The sequence below is a fragment of the Stegodyphus dumicola genome, chromosome 5, assembly GCF_044657685.1.
Source record: "Stegodyphus dumicola isolate Sdum_Otavi_A_Nest chromosome 5, ASM4465768v1".
NCBI lineage: Eukaryota > Metazoa > Arthropoda > Arachnida > Araneae > Eresidae > Stegodyphus > Stegodyphus dumicola.
Window position 1 is genome coordinate 104,536,965 of NC_140772.1, and position 20,290 is coordinate 104,557,254.

The 20,290-nt window shown below is 33.1% G+C and overlaps 1 protein-coding gene across 1 annotated transcript in view; it reads right to left on the reverse strand.

Moving 5' to 3' along the window:
• LOC118187683 (RYamide neuropeptides-like) overlaps positions 1-2,219 on the reverse strand; it is a 96,449-nt gene extending 94,230 nt beyond the window's left edge. The window contains exon 1 of the mRNA XM_035357955.2: positions 2,064-2,219. The gene's annotated coding sequence lies outside the window, so the exon portion shown is untranslated. The remainder of the gene's footprint in view (positions 1-2,063) is intronic.
• Between the last annotated feature and the right edge of the window lie 18,071 nt (positions 2,220-20,290).

Here is a 20,290-nt window from a genome sequence, read left to right on the forward strand (position 1 = left end):
ATGGATAATCGCGAGAAGACTATCTGCCGAGAGGAAGTATGCCTTCGCAGAGGACATTCTAAAGAAAACTCATATTCACGTTATAGATGGGGGAAACAACTAATATCAACAATGCAGTTTCCCCGTTCCCCTGGGATCGAACCCGAATCGAACTTCCGAGATTTAGCGGCCTTAACAATTCAACCACTAGTGTGGCATTTCTGTTGAATAAATCCTTTTCACTGCCATTCTTTTTTTTGAAATAAACACTTTTAATTTTTAAAGTAACCTAAAGCATACAATTCATTCCTTAATGGCATTTTTCTATTATCATAAGAAACCTATCATATATTTTCACGCGTTATCAGATTTAAGTAAGAATTTGTCTTACTTGCCTTTATGGCCCATGAAATCTGACTATAAAAAAATTCTAATTCATGTTTTATAGCGTTAAAGCTCTCAGACTTCTACAGTTAGCACGATGCAAATGAGTTTTGTTCTCTCAGTGGTTGTTCATACGCAATAATCTCCCAATGCCATACTGGTTATCAACTGGGCATTTTCCAGAAAATGATCAGATCTATTAGACCTTCATCTTCTTAGTATCACGAAAGTCAATCAAAATTATTAGTCAATCAAAATGAATTAGCTATAAAGGAACCGATACTGCACTCTCAAAGGTAGAGAGAAAAGGCATTCGAAACGAGAGAAAAACGCGCGCTATACAAATTAGGCCTGTAATGTCGAAGTCGGATCCACTAACAACTAACTCCGATCGGGTAGGGTAATATAAAAAATAAATAAACGAAATTTTAAAAATATTAAAAAAAATAGATTAAAGTCAGACATTTTCATAATTCAGTGTTAATGCCCTCTTTTTATAGAACAAGCAGTTCTGATATGACATTTAATGCTGAGAAAAAAAAAATGAAGCAAAACATTAGAATAGGAAATGAACTCATTTGTAAGGAAAATCCTTTTCCTATCCTACTGAATTAAACCGTGATTACCTGTTCAATTTCATTGTAGAGTCGCAGAATAACTCTTTGAGAAATTCATTTTCTATTCCACACGTGTGGAGAAACAAAGAAATTGTATGTTTTTAATGGTTTGGATTATTTGTTCCATGTTAAAAATAAACAAAAATTACTGTTTTACTGCTGGTTCCTTTAAAATCGGAGTCTGAATTTTCCTTCATCGCTTTTATTTGTGTAGTTTTTAATTAGCCTTTATTGGAAACATCATAACATTTTGCCTTGTAACTAGAGGATATGCCCAAGAATTAAATCAGACTTAAGTACTTAAGATCTTCGAAGTCTGTAAATACATGAGCTTAGAATGAAAAGCTGCATGCACATTGACGATTTTTTATTTCATATATGGAATTTTTATTTCTCATAAATAGCTATTTTTTAGATTTGGATTTATTTAATAGAAAGGAATTCAAGGAATTTTTCATTTACTGTTTATAGGGGTATGCTTGTTATGTAAAACCCAATGCGTTTGCAAAAGAAATCAGATTAAACCTCTAGGTACGTCAATATTTCTAATAGAATATTATAAAAGATCAATTTTATGGCTTTTTTTCTCTAGGCTTTAATCAAAAAGGCAGAATTTTATTCATGAAACTATTAAAAATAATGCTCTATATCCTCCGACCATACTGAGAAACGATTACGCTATTTCCTACAGCATACCTTAGCAAATTAAATTATGATAAAATAATAAAATATGCACAAAACAATCCGATTATAACTAATGCAATGACGATTTAAAATTATTGACTTGAATTTAAGACTCAGTAAAAAAATTATAGACCACCAAATCATTGACTGCACGAAATTTGTTTATATCGAGTGTTTTCACGCAACATAAAAACCTTTGGTAGAAATAAATTAACCTTCAGTGCTTAGGACAACAGCTTATAAATTCGCAGCAAAATAGTGAAACTTTTCAGTTTAAAACTAGATTATTGAAATTAGGAGTTCATTAAAACAAATTCTCTAAACAACGCAACAAAGATTAGATTCTTCGGGATTAGATTCGACAAAGATTAGATTTAAAACCAATTATTTTAAACCTACCTGTAGCTGAGGCTGATGCTGGATGGGGATTCTTCTTGAAAGAAGTGATTCTTTGTAATCGTTTTTGGACGAGGGCTCTTGTTATGTGGTTGGCTGGTGAACGAAAAGTGTTTTTATACCTTTCTGAATCTTTGCACCGCCCTTTTGAAAACAAGAGAGGTCCGAAGCATGCGCTAAAAGTCCGTGCGCGTAACTTCTTCCCACACTCGATGGGCGCAAGAAGCTGTGGTTGGCAGATGCTTCCGCACATGCGCCCCATGAAAGTTTTTGTGCCCCTTCAGCCCCCCATATCATCCGCATCATTCCAATTAATGAATGAGAATGGAGTAAGAAAAAAAAAGAACCGAAGTTATAAGAAAAAATATTTTTGTTTTGTTAGTAGAGCATGATGTTTGTGATTTCTTGAAAATTGAATTTTAAATTGCTTTGAATTTAAATGAAAAATGCGGCATTTGTAGTTCTTATTGAAGTACGGGCTTATTTGATTAAGGTTTCATTTATATCGATTGGCCATGCAGCAATTCAGGAAATCTATGGCTAACCTCAACTTTAAAATATCATGAATATATCTTCCAGATTTATTTATGTTTTTACGTTCTCGGAGATGAAGCTTTAGAAATACCATACAGAAACGAAGTTATTTCCATTAACGTTTCGACATACAATAAGGTATTTTTCCTCTTCTTCTAGCATGCCTTTGCGGTGTAATGGTAGCACACTCGGCACGTAATTGAGGCATACATGTTGGAGTCCCGCCGAGGGCATTGCTAATTTTTTATGCCTTCTACATCAAAAAATCCTAATGGCTGTACGGTACTTTTATCAGATAACAGAAGCGAATGTATGCATCTTTTGCTTTCAGTTAAATTCTAAATATCGATTATAATTTTTACTTTTGATTTCTTTTAATGGCAGTGAATTAAAATTCTATGTAGTTGCTTATAGATCTTAAGAAATGGCATTGAGTTTTAAGCTACGATAAAATATGATCTGAGCGGCACGTGATAATATTTTGCTTTTATAAAAGTTTGGGTTATTTAAAAGTACCTAAGCACACTATGGTTATCCGCGTAAGGGAAAAGATGCCTTTCTGGAGGACTTGCTAACAAAAACTTGCTCATCTTACCGTTACATATGCGGAAAACAAATTTTAATCCGGCCCGTTTACTTAGTCTTCGCCTAGGTCAAACTAGAAATATTCAGCACGCTTAATCACTTGGCCACTGATCGGACTTTTTAAGAAAGAATAAAGAAAATAATGCAGTCCATCAGATGTAAATGGAAACGCAAAAGAAGGCAAATATATATATATATATTCTAGCCTTGATCCGAATTACATAAAATCTGAAGTTTTACACTTATGTATTCTTAACTCCATTAATGTGCAGTTCATTGTAATGTAAATTAATCTTACCAATCAAAGGTGCCATTACTGGAGGCTCTCGATATTCTTTTAAGCGACCTACTATATAACAATATTAACAAAATATTCAACTATTTTTCATCATATTATTATTACTGATTTCCAACTTCCTAATGCGTTTTGATTTTCATATTTATAATTACCTTATGACCAGGACTTGGTGATGAAACCTCTGGCATGAGCATTGCAGGTCCGTTGAATAGGTCGCTTAATTCAGTAGCGGTGTCTACGTCGCAGGGTAAAAGGAAGGAATGGCAAGAAAGCGAAAAGGCCCAGGATGAATGAATCATAGAAAAGAAAAGCTAAAGAGAATGGTCGAGTATAGTATATCTGAGATGTCGCCACCACCGAGTAAGAAACATGAAGAAAGGTGAAAACAAAACAGTCCCGAAGAACAACGTCAGTAAGAAACATGCATTGACAGAGAAACGATGGTCAGTTACGAAACTTATGCTGGAAAAGGCCACTAGAGGAAAACCCATTGCAGATAAAATTTAAAAGAACCAGCAATTAGAAAACGCAAATGGGCAAACAGACCACATGGTGACGATCACGAACCCTAAAGAAACGCTTCAAGGAAGAGAGCAACGGCGCTAGAATATGCCGAGGGTCAAAGGAAATCGACGACGATCAATAACTTCGAATGGAAGTTTATTTTACATATGTTAAAACATGTGTATGAAGTTGCTAGTATAATACTATTTTATTGAATTTATCGAGGTTGCTAGTATAATACTATTTTATACTACAATTTGTATTTTATGGGATATCGAAATAGAGCTAAGAAGCTTTTTTGTTGATGCATTTATCTGCTTTTAAGAATTTTACGTTTGTATATTTGTATTTATTGTTTGCATAATCGTGTATTTGCATTTTATGTTTGAATAAGTGTGTATTAAACAGGCTTATGTTTGTTTAGTCGAAGTAATAGCAACTAGTGCACTCATTTTTGGTTTATAGTTATTAAAGTTAACACTAAGTAAATGCAATCCTTTGAAGTCTACTGTCTTGATTGCATGAATAATATGTATTGTGAAAGCAAAATATGTTGTTGATAACGTGCTTTGTAAATGAAAATTAAAAGCTAGCATATTGTAAATGAGTTTATTTAAAACTTAGGTTCTCTAGTCAGCACTTTTAAATTAAATGAAATTTAAGTAGAACATAAGAATTTTGAAACAGAATGTGGTTAGGTCTGGTAAGTCCAATTATTCTAACTCTCTAGGAATTCGAGTAACAGGTAGAAACTGTTTAAATGCTTCAATTTTACACACTGTTTCACTCAACACAAACTGAAGAGCACAGTAAAAAAAAAAGGTTAAGAAAAAAAAAGTGAATTGTAAAAAAAAAAAAAAAAAAAAAAAATACAGTTCTATAGCTTCCGTTCTACTGGGCCAATTGACGAAATTTAAATTGCGTTTTTCATGCCTCGAAAGCGTAACTTAGGATATATATTAGATTTATATATAGCATTATTTTTATGTAGGTACTTTGACACAAAATCGGACTTTTTCTGAAATGGCATGCGAATTTTGTTTCCATTTTTCGGTTCTACGACTGAATTTATGCCTAAATTTTGTTAAATTTGGTGAGAAATTTACGGAGAAATTAAAAAATTTATCTTGGCGCATTTTTCACATTGCGCCAAGAATAATTGGCGAACTTCTTAATATATGGCAAGCTATTTTCCTTTCCTTTTTTACATATTGCATGAGCGGAAAAAAAGTCGCATCGTTCATACTGTGAAATAATTTTAACAAAGTGCCTAAACCACATTTGATGTTATTATCGCTTTCAACAAATATGCCAAATTTCTAAATACGCTAATATATAAATTCACGTATATCTTCGGAAATTTTGAATGAAAAAACTCTAATGTTTTGCAGGTTATGCTTAGAAATACATCAACTTTAAAATGATGGTAAAAATTTTATAGATTATGATTCACATTGTAGTAGTTGTTTTCGAAAAATTTATAAAAATTATTTAAAAATACAAATTTTAAAAATAAATCATAAAAAATAGCTGAATTTAATTTGGAATGAACCTAAATTTCGAAATGTGAAAGGAATTAAAAATAGAATAATGCACAATAATCAATTTGGCTTCATCAAAAATAAATCAATAGGCCATGCATTTCAAAAACTTCAAGAAGTTATCCATAATAATAAGACAAATAATCAACATTTAATTTTAATACACTTGGACATTCAATCTGCATTCGATTCTGTCAGATGGAATGATATTATGAATATTCTAGAAAGCATGAACTGCCCAAATGACATTCTTCTTTTAATAAAAGATTATCCAAACAATAAAATTCTGCAATCTACATCCAATAGTGGTACCATTACTTATAAAATAACCAAACGCGGTCTCCAGGGCTCATACCTGTGGCCTCATCGTAATATTGCTGAATCTCATCGTAATATTGCTTTACAATCTTTTAACAATATTCCTCACACACATGCGCAGGCATATGCCGATGATTTCCTTCTAATAGTTAACGCAAGCAATCGAAAACAAATAGAAAAAATATCCATTGAATCTCTCAACGTCTTCAATAACTGGGCTAATAAATTCCATGTCAAGATTTCCTTTTCTGAATGTAAAACACTTTATATACCTAAATCAAGGTCATCACTTAAAAGCTTAAGAAATCCGATTATCAAAATATCTCAAAATAAAATAAAATCAGACAAGAATCTCATCTATCTGGCATTGTAAGAAACCCAAAAATGTCATGGTATCCTCATATTCAATATATAAAAAATAAAACTATTATTCTCACCAATACTCTTCGTCGCACTTTTTTTTTAATTTGGGGCATCAATTCAAATCTACAAAAAAAATTGGTACTCTTCTGTCTTCAAAAAAATAATGCTACATGGCGTCTCAGCCTGGGGCAATCACTTAAATAGTCACGCAAAATCTCAGCTAAATCTCTCTGCTATTCAAGGACCGTTTTTTCTTCTAATCTCAAAAGCATACAGAACTACTCCTACGAAAGCATTACAAGTAATAACAGGAATTCCACCTATTTATTTTTCAATTATAAAAGAAGCTGCAAAAGTACAAGTAACAAGACTACTCTCCATAGCAGTCTGAACAATAATAAATATTTCCCGGATAAATATGAACAACGGCTTCACAATATTGATTTAAATCCATCTGATTTTCATACAAAGTCACTTATTACCACATCTCCATCCTATTGCTTCGCTTCACAAATATTTACTGATGGATCCAAAACTGAACTAGAAGTAGGGTGTGCATATTGTGTCTTTTATAGTAATAAACTAATCAATAAATGGTACCAACGACTCTCTCATATAAACTCAGTCTTTCAAGCAGAGTTATTTGCAATAAAAGAAGCCATCACCTTTGCCAAAGACTTTTCCCTTCCTAGCATAATAATTATAGATAGTGCATCCAGCATCTATACAACAATTGGCCATAGTCAATCTCCAATAGTTTGCAATATTCATTATCTTATCTCTCACTTCAACCCAAATTCAAAGGGACAAAAGCCCATGCTGTAATAATAGGAAACGAAATAGCTGATGAAATAGCCAAATATGCGGCTAATAATCCTTCTTTACCTCAACATTTTCTTCTAAATTATTTATCTTAAACAATAAACTAGAAGATTTACTTGACCTCTGGAAACAGCAATGGGCATTGGAAAATACAGGTAGAAGAACTTTCCTATTCCTACCGGTATCCTCAAGAAAATTGTTATCTCCCGAAAGAGCAATCACCATCTTTCTCACCTTAGATGGTCCTTTTCCAGAATAGCTTAACAGATTCGGTCTCCATCACTCAAACCTATGTATCTGCAGACATATTGGCTCTCTTTATCACTACCTCTTTAAAAGCGAAATCAAAAAGGATCTCCACCTCAAACCATTTATCACAACATCAGCTCAACTCTGGTTCAGACAAGCACTAAAAAGCAACTTCCTTTGCAGTAAACTTCAAAATATCATAAACTATTTATCCATCAACTGTGGAAATTTAAAAGCTCCGCAAAAATGATTGAACAGTGGGATTCTTATCTAATTAACAATATTTTTATACTATGGACTTCTACAATATATGGACTTCTACATATATGGACTTCTACAATATATGGACTTCTACGTATGGGCATTCTTTCACACTCTTCAAGACAGGGACTTCTACGTATGAACTTTTACATATAATTTATATGGACTTCTACATAAACTTCATATTTTTATTTTATTACTTTATCAATTTTACTACATATAGACATTCTACATATGGATATTCTGCATATGAACATTCTGCAAGATATGGACTTCTACAAATGGAATTTTACATCTATTTATATGCTAACTTCTACATAGACTTTATATTTATATTTTATTTTTATTTTTAATTTTAAAGTTATCTAAGTTTAAAGTTATATTATGTATTCAACATTTCTAATTACTTTTGTTTTGTACATTACCAATTTTAATGCAACATGTACACTAAATTGTTATAATATATGCTGCTGAGCTGCAGATAGTGGATAATACCCATCAATAGAGCATACAAGGCGAAAGTCTGAATGATGGTGTGGTTGCTCTATTGTTGGTCTTCTGTGAATGAAAAACGAAATTGTAGTTGTAACGAAATTTTTTGCACCAAAAAGCTTTCTTAATAAAGTTAGAAAAATACATGAAAGCAGTACCTTTAGTGCGGATAGTATTCACCACCCAAAACTATGATTTTCTGCCAATGTTCAGCTAGTTTCTCAAAGCCTTCGGCCCAGAAAATGGTGGCCATGAGTTCAAAAACCGATCAACCTCACTTCGGACGTCCTGTGCAGAATGGAAAGATGGCATCAGCAAGATGTAGTTACAGGTGGGGAAAAAAATAGGAGTTCAAAGGTGCGATGTTGAGACTATATATTGGGCAGGGCAAAAGATTCGATTCGAGTGCGTACAGCCGGTGAATGTAGACACATTTTGTCTTCCATTATCTTGATGGAACATTACTTTGTTGTGCCGGAATTCAGTTCGACGTTTTTCCTTGATAGCAGTGTCAACAGGGACTTGTATCTCGTTGTACACTTTATTGTCGGGGGTTATACCTTTTTCAAGATGCTCTGGATAATAACACGGCAGTCCCACAGATATAAAGCATAATCTCTCTGTTAGTCAAATTGCACTTTACGATGGGCTCACCAGACGCAGACGCTCCCCGTTTTCGGCCTGTGAAGTAAATCCACTTTTCATCACAAGTGACGATTCGGTCCATAAGTTTATCCTTGTGTTGATATTCGAGCAGATTAGTGCAGGACCGACACGTCTGTTCTTATCTGTTTTGAGTCATCTCATGCGGCATGCAGCGATTGAACTTGTACGTCAAGTTTATCCCATGCATAGCGCGAATAATAAGCATAGCACTAACGTCTAACTCCTTCGTCGCTGAATAAATAATTAATAGGAAAAATTAGATAATTTTGTACGCTTATGTTTTTATGATGCATTTATATTATTTTTATACAATTAGATAGGAAAGCAGTTTCAGTTCTACCTTCCTCTAAAAACTGAATACTCGTATCATTAACTAAAACATCAATGTATTCAGCTTAAAACTTAATGTTTTTCCATCTATTTAGTTAAACTGTTGAACTTAGGTGTTAGCCGAAAAGAAATTTTTATAAGATAACAATGGAAATGTATTATTAGTTATCTCAATTAACAACGCCACCAAATAATAATGGTGTAAAACTACTAGGGGTATGAATATTTCTACTATCGGCAGCAAAGAGGTTTCTCAAGGAAATCTGTATGTACTATGAACATTCGTGATAACAGGAATGATACTTTCAAAAGCAATTCTATTAATCATTCTCCTAAACTCTCCGAGCTTTATGGATTTAGCCCTAAAATTTCAAAGTTCATCATAATGTCATGAATAAAATATTAGTTTCTTCATTATAATTAAAAAGCGACTCTCTGCCTCTATTGTCAGATCATTTTGCATAGAGGCGGTAGAGGCCTTAATTTCTTTTCTTTAAGTATACATCCAGCCCGAAATCATAAACACTAAAAACTGGTAGAAATGTTCGTGTGTAAATAAGAAAGCTATCCTTCCATACGGGAGTTCATTTCCATAACGCTGAAGTAGATATTAATTTTGAATTCTTATTTCACTTTTGTGTAAAAGTGTATTGCAAAGCTTTCCATCTGCTTACAAATTGTAAAATGTTTCACAACTTAAAAGTAAATGTCTGATGAAAGAACACTTTTATTTGCTGAAAATAAACTAAATGCCTCAAGGAAAAAATATTTTGATTCACCACTTGCAGAAGACGAATAAATCTCTTCTGTGTACGCCTCTTCATAAAGACATTTGTTATCACTTTCAATGCCTAAGTCAAACTAAGATTGCTTTTTTTTTTTTTGCCTAATTCCATTTTAAAACTGCCACTGAAGTTGTTTTAAAATATCATATCCGGCGTGAGAAATGCAACAGCAAGTGTTATGCTTGTGTGAACTGTCATATTCATCCTTGCTTGTTTCGAAGTTGAGGGCTGGTGAGTGCTGTTTCAAAACCTCCACCAGTGATCTTTAAATTAGTGTTTATTCCGTCATTCATTCACTTATTTTACTATTAAAAAAGAATGTGTTATTTTCAGTGCTACGGTATATGCTCTCTTAGTTCTTAAAGAAGAAAATCAGACTTTATTTATAAGATACACAAAAGTGTTTGTAATTTCTCTAAAAACATTAAATAAATTAGAGAAATTTAAGAAGTTTTATTAAATTTTTAGAGAATGAACGGCGATAGGTTATCATATTCTATATCTGAATTATTATATTACTTTCCATATATCAATAAATCTGGTAACCTTTAACATATAGCAATTCCTGCACAGCAGTTTAAATTTTCCAATATTTAACATGTGACTGCTTGAGATAGTGCTATGAATTTAATATTACAGATCTACATTCTTCATTTATAATATAAATATTTTAAACTACGGATATAATCTTAGTTATCATTCTTTTCCTTCTGTGAATAATGATGCAATATAAAAACGTCAACATATTTTGTTTTAAATCTTTCTTCACTTTTCATTGTCCTACTGCTTTAAACATCTTGCTCAAAGAACTGCGTTTTGCGTTATAATACTTATTTTCTTTCTTAATTTAAGTCACGCATCTAATTTTACACGAAACTTATTTCTGTATCTAGTTCTGAGCAGCTTACGTTTTGCTAAAATTTTATATTTATAAGAAAACACGTTTTTTTAGTAATTTCACTTTCAAAACCTTTGACATGCAAATATTTCAGGGATAAAAATGCTGTCTTTTCGTGGACGACATGAAAATAAGCACAAGAAGGAATTAAGAAATCCTTAAAAATGTTTAAGATAATTTTTTGTAGTCACTACTTAGGAAGCAACAGATAAAAATGAGAAAATTATAAATGGTATTGTTTAGCATGAGAGAGTGCTACTTAGTTAATTATTCCATATAATAAATTCAGAAATGATTTTAGAAACAATGAAACATTTCTGAAGATCAGAATTGTTCAATATACGCACCAGTGAGTACAAAAGCACCCAGATGATAATGTATATCCTATAGCTTTCCATTCTCAAAATTTAAAACCTTTTGAAATAAATTATGTATTTACTGAATTGATATGTCTGGCAATTGTAGATGCTGTAAATAAGTTTTATTACTTAGTTACCATCCAAGTTTTATCCTTATATACCATTTGATTATAGTTCCATATTCATTTAACTGAAATATAGTATTAAAAGAGAAAATCTCATTTGTTGAAACGAACGGTGTATATCGGTTTCAAAGATTTCAGATGAAAAATACTATTCATTCTATATTTTAATAAAATATATTCTATTTTAATATCAGTTTTGCTGGATGTCTTTTCTTCCACTGAACTCTATATTAAGGTCCCATGAATCGTATTTACTTTCCTTTGATTCTTTTCCTAACATCATATATAAAACTCCATGGTATAATCAAGCACATCAATAGAATTGTATGATCGCTTTGCAAACTGTTAATAAAGTATCTTAATTTATTTCTCCTTTTCAATGAAAGATGCCTTTCTTATGAAGACGACATCACTGACGTTCGATGATATTCCTGTCTTTCTTTATATGTAGCGATGCATTTATGTATTTTCATATCGATATATTTATATATAAGCAGGGAATTATCTGATTTTAAAAAAACACTTTTCAGTATTCGCTGTTACAACATTATTCCTTTGCTGACCGGAAACAGAAAGGGATACCATATTCTTATATTTTATACGTTCTTATATTTGAATAACTATATTCTTATATTTCTATGGCAATATTATTTACCTTTGTTACCGGCTATAATTAAAAACATAACGGGTAGATTGTTCAATTGTTCATGTAAAATATAGGATTGATTACCCAAAGAACTCGTCTAGCTTAATACTCAGCGGAAAATTATGTTGGAATAGTTTTAAATTCAAAACTGCAGATACAAATGTATTCTAAATTTATATGATCGAAATCAATCCTCAGCTTCATTTCACAACTTAAAAAATTTCATGTTATAAAACAGTTGGAATTGGAGAGCTTCAGATTCAAATTAAACAGCTCAAACAGTTTTTAATTACATTTCTTTAAATTAAAATACTAATGATGAGATAAGTAGTTCGCTTCCCTTACTAAATAAAGGTTTCTGATGGTGCTGTGCACTAGGAGGAAGGGCATCCATATCTGGCATTGCTCAAGGCAGCCTTAACACGATTAATTGCCCCAACTTTTCAGAGGCGATCCGAAGAGGCATAAACTCTCTCTCTCGGTCATCACAGATGAACGATTTTTGGTGCACAAGTCTCGGTTTTGAATCACAAATCAGTGGTGCACACATCTATCGAAAAAAATCAAGCACAAAGTTAGACATCGACCGCCCCCCAAAGTTGAACAAGGACAGCCAAACCCCCATGTTAATAACACATTATGCCAAACATTGTTAAGAAGTATAAATTACTTTTTGTGAGACGCTCTTTAATTTATATAAATTTATATAATTTTTATAAGCAGAGTAGTTTCGTAAGAAACTATCGCACTGCTCCGTGCGTACTATCGTGGTGTTAGTGATTAATATACTCAGTTAGCAAGCAAAAGATCCCTCGTAAATTGATTCGTAATTGACCAGGGAGGTAGTAAATTGATTTTTCTTGTTTTCTGTTGAAAGAAATCTGACAGTTTACACCCTTTTACAGTTTGATAATTTAATAAAAAAAAAAACTTACTCCTCATGAACTTGCAACAACTTTGAATTTGTAACTCAGAAATTATTAGGCCAAATTAGGACAAAATGTTTCAAGTATTAATAATTTCATGATTGTTTTGGTTTTTTTGATTACGGCAGATCACTCGAGGACTATCTGCCTAAGAGGATGGATGACTTCGTGAAGGAATTTCTAAGGGAAATTGACTCGTATGCACGTTACACATTGGGAAAACCATGAAAATGAACATGCATCCAGCTCGTTCCCGGGATTCGAACTTCAGATAATTTCATGTCTATGTGTTTTCACTTAAATTATGTATTCATAAAAAAACATAAATTAAATTAATTCAATTAAAGAAGGAGATAATTAAAACTACAGATAAAACGAAATCTTATTTCAATGGTTTGAAATTCTTATATACAAAACTACTTTCATCTAATTTTTTATATCGATTAAAAAAACATGTATTTCTCTAATTTCAACTCTTTAAAAGAACTTCTCTGAAGGAGAACTCTTACAGATTCAGTCTTTCATAAAACTTCCTTTTTTATAAGGTTACTTAGCTAAAACATAAAAACGTTTTTCAAAAAATTTAATTTTGTTAAAGCATTAATTTTTTTCTAAATTTAGTTAGTAATTTAATCTTATATGCGAGACTATAAACATAAGATGCAAATGCGCATTAGATACACTTCAAAGATGCTTGCAATAAGAAAAAATACTTAATGCAAGTATTTTAAAATTAATTTTAGAAACGATTTCGAAAAATATTTGGTATCTAAAGAGAATTTTTAGCGAGATAACTATTAAACAACAAGAAGCAGTGCTTTTATAATACTAGATTATTTCACAATTTCTGTCTTAAATTCTTAATGCTTGTGAAATTTAGATAATATTCTACACATATCAGCGAAATTATAATAAAAATAGCTTTTTCTTCTTCGGATGCAAAGATTTGTCGTTAGCTTTACCTTTTAATCAAACAAATCTCCCTATTAGACCAGATAAACATGATTAAAAATGATAGCAAAAAAATGCTCCTCAATTACGGTAGAAAACTATTCGCATGGAAGAAAGCCAACTGGATAAAATTCAATATGGAGGGAAAATCTATATATAAATAAAAGCCCACAGTTAAAACTCCAAATATTCGAATTAACTTGAACTGCAGCCCACCCAGATATCTGAAAGTTCCAGGAGGTATTTCTTAATCTGACTTATATTTTCATGTACTTATTTATATATTTAAATAATGAAAATGAAGAAATTTTATTTTATTTTTATTCATATTTTATTTCAATGATTGTATGGCTAAAAGAAATAAAATATTTTATTTTCCCGAAAACAAAGTGCAAAAATGCCCCTTTTTGAATCAATTAAACAAAACGTTTTTATTTCCTTTAAGTAAAAGCCTATTTTTATTGCATTAACATCTCTTTAATATACCTTTAGAAAAGAAGCAATTTTATGATTAATTTATAACTCACGGAGCGGACAAAAAATAGTAGATATACATAAAGTGCACATCATAGTCATTCGCGCAGTTTTCTCCTTTTCTCTCTAATTTTACCTCATTTAAGTGTGAAATCAAGTCTTGACAGCAAAAAAATCTTTATGCAAGTCTTGGAAATTAACCAACGAAGAACGGTAAGAATCTAAATGTAGCAATTATCATCTATGCGTTGTGTTGATAAATATTGCCACTGGACAAAATATGAGGCGTCTTCGTGCATAATGCTTTCTCACTGCTGCCATTTGGCGAAACATACCATCTTTAATTTACGTTTCAAATTTAATCTGTTTGTTATTTGTTAAGAAGATGGCAAATTTAAAAGTAATTAACATATTTTGAACATACATAAAAAGTTTCTTTTTTAAATTTTATTTCAATACTGTGCCTATTTCTTTATCTACCCCTTGATTCGCGAATGCAGCTTATTGAAATTTCTTTCAAATCCGCATACACTGAAGAGCCAAATCATTATGGCAACCTACTCAATAACACGTTGAGTGAACTTTAGTCCGCAAAACAGCTGCAATTCGTCTTAGCTTGGATGCCACAAGTTCTTGGCAGATGACTGGAGACAGGTTGTACCAAATATCTAACCAGCGGTCACGCAAAGTCGAGATATTCCGACATGGTGGTGGTTGAACTCTGAGCTGCCACTCTATGACATCCCAAATGTGCTGTATTGGGTATCTGGCGAGTTAAGCGGCCAGGACATTAACTGGAATTTATCTTTATGCTCCTCGAACCACTCCAACACAATTCTAGTCATGTGACATGGGGGTCGTCCTGCTGGAAGAGTCCGCAGCTTTCATGGTAATGTAATGTAAAATACGAGTGTGCTGCAACCCTTCTGGCAGATTATAATCGGTTTCATGGTTAACGCAGCTCACCAGCACAAATTAAAACAAAAATACTGTTAAAAACATCAAATTTAAATTCCCAACGTTGTTCTGTTGTCATTTATAAATTACATCAAATCCTTTGCAAATTTAAACTATTTCCCAGGGCAACAGAATTTCTTTATGTTACCATGTTTTTCCTTAACATGTCAAAAATAATGCGCAGTCTTGGACGAAATGTCTTCCTTCAGCACTACAGAAATTATAAAGACTATTACAATCTATAACAAAAACATCGACTCACCAAGAAGTACTTGTCCGTTGGAGACAAAAATTAGTGGATAGGAAGATTATGTGCGGAATAGAAAAGGATTAAAATTTAAGAACAGTTGAATGATTTATTTCAGAGTTACATAGTTACAGAGTAACAAGCTCAATAAGGTGTTACTTCACCTCTAGCCTGGATGCAAGCTGCCACAAGGCGTTGCATAGACTGATAAAGCTCCCGGATGGTCTCCTGCGGTATTTCTTGCCAAATTTGCTCCAATTGTCGGGATAGGTCATCAAAATTTCCTGGTAGATGCTGTCGCCTTCCCATCATATCCTAAACATTCTCGATGGGAGAAAAATCTGGCGATCTCGCTGGCTAATGAAGTGTTTGACAAGCTCATATCAACTAGCTCATATCAACAGCTCATATCAACTAGTGTCGTATGTGGTCTGGCATTATCTTGCTGAAAAACAAATACAGGGTACTGCAAAAGGTACGGTATTAAAACAGTTTTCAGAATGTCGTCGACGTACCGCTGTGCTGTAACTGTGACTCTAATGACGACCAAAGGGGTCAGACTGTCAAGAGAAATGGCATCCCAGACCATAACTTCTGGTTGAGGGCCTGTGTGGCGTGCAATAGTGAAAGCAGGATCGGCATGCTACTCTGAGCGTCTCCAGACACATCTTCGATGATCGTCATGACACAGTTGGAAGGAGGATTCGTTGCTAAAGACTATACGTCCACAGTCAGCATCATTCCAACCTGATCTAGCTAAGCACCCCTGTAATCTGGCTCGACAGTGTGCAGGCTTGAGTGGCAAGTGGCGTAACGGTCGATACAAGCTTAGATTTCGCTCTATCAGCCGTCTGTGAATGCTCATGGTGGACACTCGTGTGCGGGTTGCACGTGTGATGGTTAATAACGATAAATCAGGGCTGTGACGGCTGATCTGACAATCACTCTGATCTCCCGATCTGTTGTGGCCCTAAGTCTACCGCTACCATCATGACGCTGAAATCTGCCACTATCCACCCATTCTTGCCAGCATCTTCTAATCGCCGCATCGTTTCGACTCATATGACGAGCTATTCTCAGATTTGCCTAACCTGCCTCTTTTAGTACAATGATACGACGTCTTTCAGACTCTGACAATTGTTTGTAAGGAGCTAGAATCCTGCGGTGAAGCATTTTTTCAGTCGTTGAAAGGTATCCTAAAACGCATTGAAACAGAAATTCTTAACAACAGTTCAAGAACAGCTTCTTATATACATCTGCTGGATGCCTAGTTCCAATGTGCTGGAGATCGCAAATTGGAACTATTCATTCATTGGATACCAAATTTTAACCACTTGCGACTTGGTCAAAACATTTATGCATACGAAATTTCAAAGCAATTGGATGATTCGTTCTTGATGGGTCGAATTTTTTGTTATAGAGTGTATTTTGAAAATTAAATCTCTTCAGGTACGCCGGAAAGCGTCCGTTCCCAGCAATTATTTGATTATAATCAAAATCACATATAATTCTTATATTTTTAGAAATTTCAAATTTCAACAAATAATCTTTCTTTTTTCCCCCGAAATATTCCATTTTCTCTTTCTAGCAATCATAATAGAAATCCTTGATTTTACCAATAACAATTCTTTTTTATGCCTGAATGTCAGAAGTATCCCCGGCATTGCCCGTATCAGCCTCTTTGCCCAGCATGTCGGCCCTCTCATTGCCTATAATACCAATATGGGCTTTCACCCAGTCCATTTGTCTTCATGCATTTTCTCAACTTTTACAAGGAGATCTTTTATATATGAGACCAAAATGTTAGTGTTATCAGCATTTGCTAGTGCTTCCAACCAGCTAATGAGAGTCTATATATATCAATATGTATTTTCACAATCAGTTTTTCATCAATGCATTTCAGAGCAAATATGTAATCAACTAATTCGGCTTAAAAAACCGAACTGTAAGGTCCAAGTCTAACTTTGCCACAGTCTAATTCTGTACCAAACAAATGAGCAGCTGTTATGGTCTATTCTACCACATCTAAGGATCCCAGAGCCGCTCTTGAAAACGTACCCCAAAGCATAATACCGCCACCACCAGCTTGTGTATAACTTATTGTACAGGAAGGCGTCAACTGTTCGCCTGGAAGGCGGTGTATCCTGGCACGACTATAAACGTGATTAATGAGAAATCGTGATTCATCTGACCTGGCCATTCTCTCACGTATCCATAGTCCTGTCTGGATGTTCCCGGACACACTTTAGGCGTAATTGACAATGACGCTTGATCAACAGAGGCACACGAGTGAGACGTCTGCTGCGCTGTCCTATTTCCAACAATGTCTGGTGAACTGTGTGTTCCGAAACACTTGCACTTCAACCTGCATTGCGTTGGGCTGTCAGCTGAACCACTGTTTGGCGCCGACTTTACTTTATCAATCAGGACAGTCTCCGAAAGGGCCGGGCCATAGCATTGACAAATAATACAAATGTCTAGAGCCCGGTTTTTTTTTGGGGGGGGGCACTCAAACCGTCTACTTTGAAAAAAAAATGTAAAAATAAAATAAAAGTTTTCTCTTATTTCCCAAAATAAATAAAAATTTATTCATATATTCATTTTAAATTTAATCTAAATCTACAGGTTTTCTTTTTTATTGCGATGTACTGATATAAATGGTCCATTGTACATGACCAACATTTCGTTGACTAGCTGATCTATAGTTAGAGCGCGACGAGTGATATTGAGTGCGTATTGCATGGTGCGAGAAGTCTAGAAAAACATTAAACATAGCAAGAGCAGAGAGACAATATTTTGCTCTAAATATCAAATTTCTGCAAGTGATTAGTTGGTTAAACTGTTGAAGCAGTTTTTTATATATTAAGATATATATATTTATATATAATAAATTTTTATGCAATAATATTTTAGATAAAGTGAATTATCGTCACGCTTCCGGTTCTGAAAAAAGAAAGCGTAATAAGAAAATGCAGGAAGATACAATTAAACAAAAATGCTCTGTCTAAAATGCTGTTAGTACAAAAACAGATACTGATGCGAAAGGTTCATTTTGATGCGAACATTATAGAAAAGGAAGCTGGTAAATATTCTCGAAATGAGGAAGTACATACAGAAATGTCAAAAAACAATGAAACCGAAATTGAAGTAATAGGAAAGAAAAACAAAGTAGGCATATCAGATATTGTGGATAAAATCCAAGATACAAGTGAAGAAATTCAAAATATAGATTATTTACCTAACACAGTTAATGATACTTTACTTTTGGAAAATTTGTGCATCTTTTGTGTCACTTAAATTTAACAACAGACATGCCACATTATTTGCTTAAAAATAAACAACCATCAAATATTTGATTTAAACATACTGCTAAAAATGTAGCAACAGAAGATGGAAAAACTGTAACTCGTCTTATTAGAAAAATATTTTCATTCGCAATAAAGCAAATGGTGAAAACGTTGAACGAGAATGTGTACAGTCCGAAATGTAAAGTAGTTTACTGCTGTTTGCAAGTTATTTTTAATCAAACGAACAACTTTTACAGAAGAATACTCGGACTGGAAAAATGCAAATGCAAGAGTGAAAGAGGTATAAAAATTCGACTAATTATAGACATTCTTTCAAAATTTTAATAGCAAGAAATTTAGTTGAGGGACGTATAGACACAATCGTTGAAAAACAGTATTTAGAAGGGAAAATATTGGAGCATCCCGTGGCAGTAATGAACTCTTTTCTGATTTCCATAGTGAAATTACATAGTAGCTCTAGAATATTTGGCAGATTTGATTAGTTTTTAGCTTCGCATATAAAAAAGTTCAGTTCAGCTGGAATAGGCAACATGAGTTAATCATTCTTCAACTATCTGCGATGAATTTATTGAAATATTGACAAAAGTGTGTTAGAAACATTCGTGTCAGAAATTAAAGACGCCAAATATTTTTTAATTATAATTGACTCTACCCCTGCGCAAATATACCAGTTAACTTTTATATTATGTTATGTATCAGAAGGTGGAATTCCCAATAAGGAGATTTTTTGGATTTTTACCAATTTATTCGCACACAGATAAGCATTAGAAAATGAAGTTTTAAAGAACCTTGATTTTGATTTTAAAGAACCTAGGTTTGGATATTTGCGACTGTAGAAGACTGGAAAATAGAATCGGCTCCAAAACTGCATTAAAAACGTGAATTGTCAAATAGCGTGAATAGTCAAACAGTCCATGTTCCTTGTGCTTCACATTCATTAAATCTCATAGTAAGTAGTGCTAGTGAATCATCTAGTGAATCATGCTAGTGAATGCTAGCAATCAATGGCATATTTTAACTTATTTGAGAATGTTCATACACGTTTTTCAATATTTACTCATAGGTTGAACACTTTAGAAAACGTTTTGCAGCAAATAATAAATATTTTACGGTAAAAAAAAAAATTATGTACTCACTGGTGGTCTTATAGAGCTGATGCAGCCAAAGCAATTCGCTCGAAGTTCAATGAAATAAAAAATGCTCTACTTGATATATCTCTAGATGAATCTCAGAAATCTTCTGTAAAACTGTAATCCCGAGAAATAGCAAACAAGATTAATAATTTAGAATACGTTTTATTAACAGTTATTTAGGATAAAATTTTTCCAGAATAAATGCAAGTAGTGTATCCTTACATTTCTCTATTATGCCAATCTCGTTTAAAGCAAGTATTTTTTTATAATTTATTTAATTACGTTAATAGTTTAAGAAATTCATTTCTGGAAATAGAAGCGGAGGCAATAAATGTGTCAGAAACAAAAACTTATTCCAATGATTATAAATGGTCGCGAAAACGAAAAGAATTTTTGATACAGTTCATCATGATGAGGACGAACAAAAGTTCATGTAATCAAGAAGGCTTTATATCCTG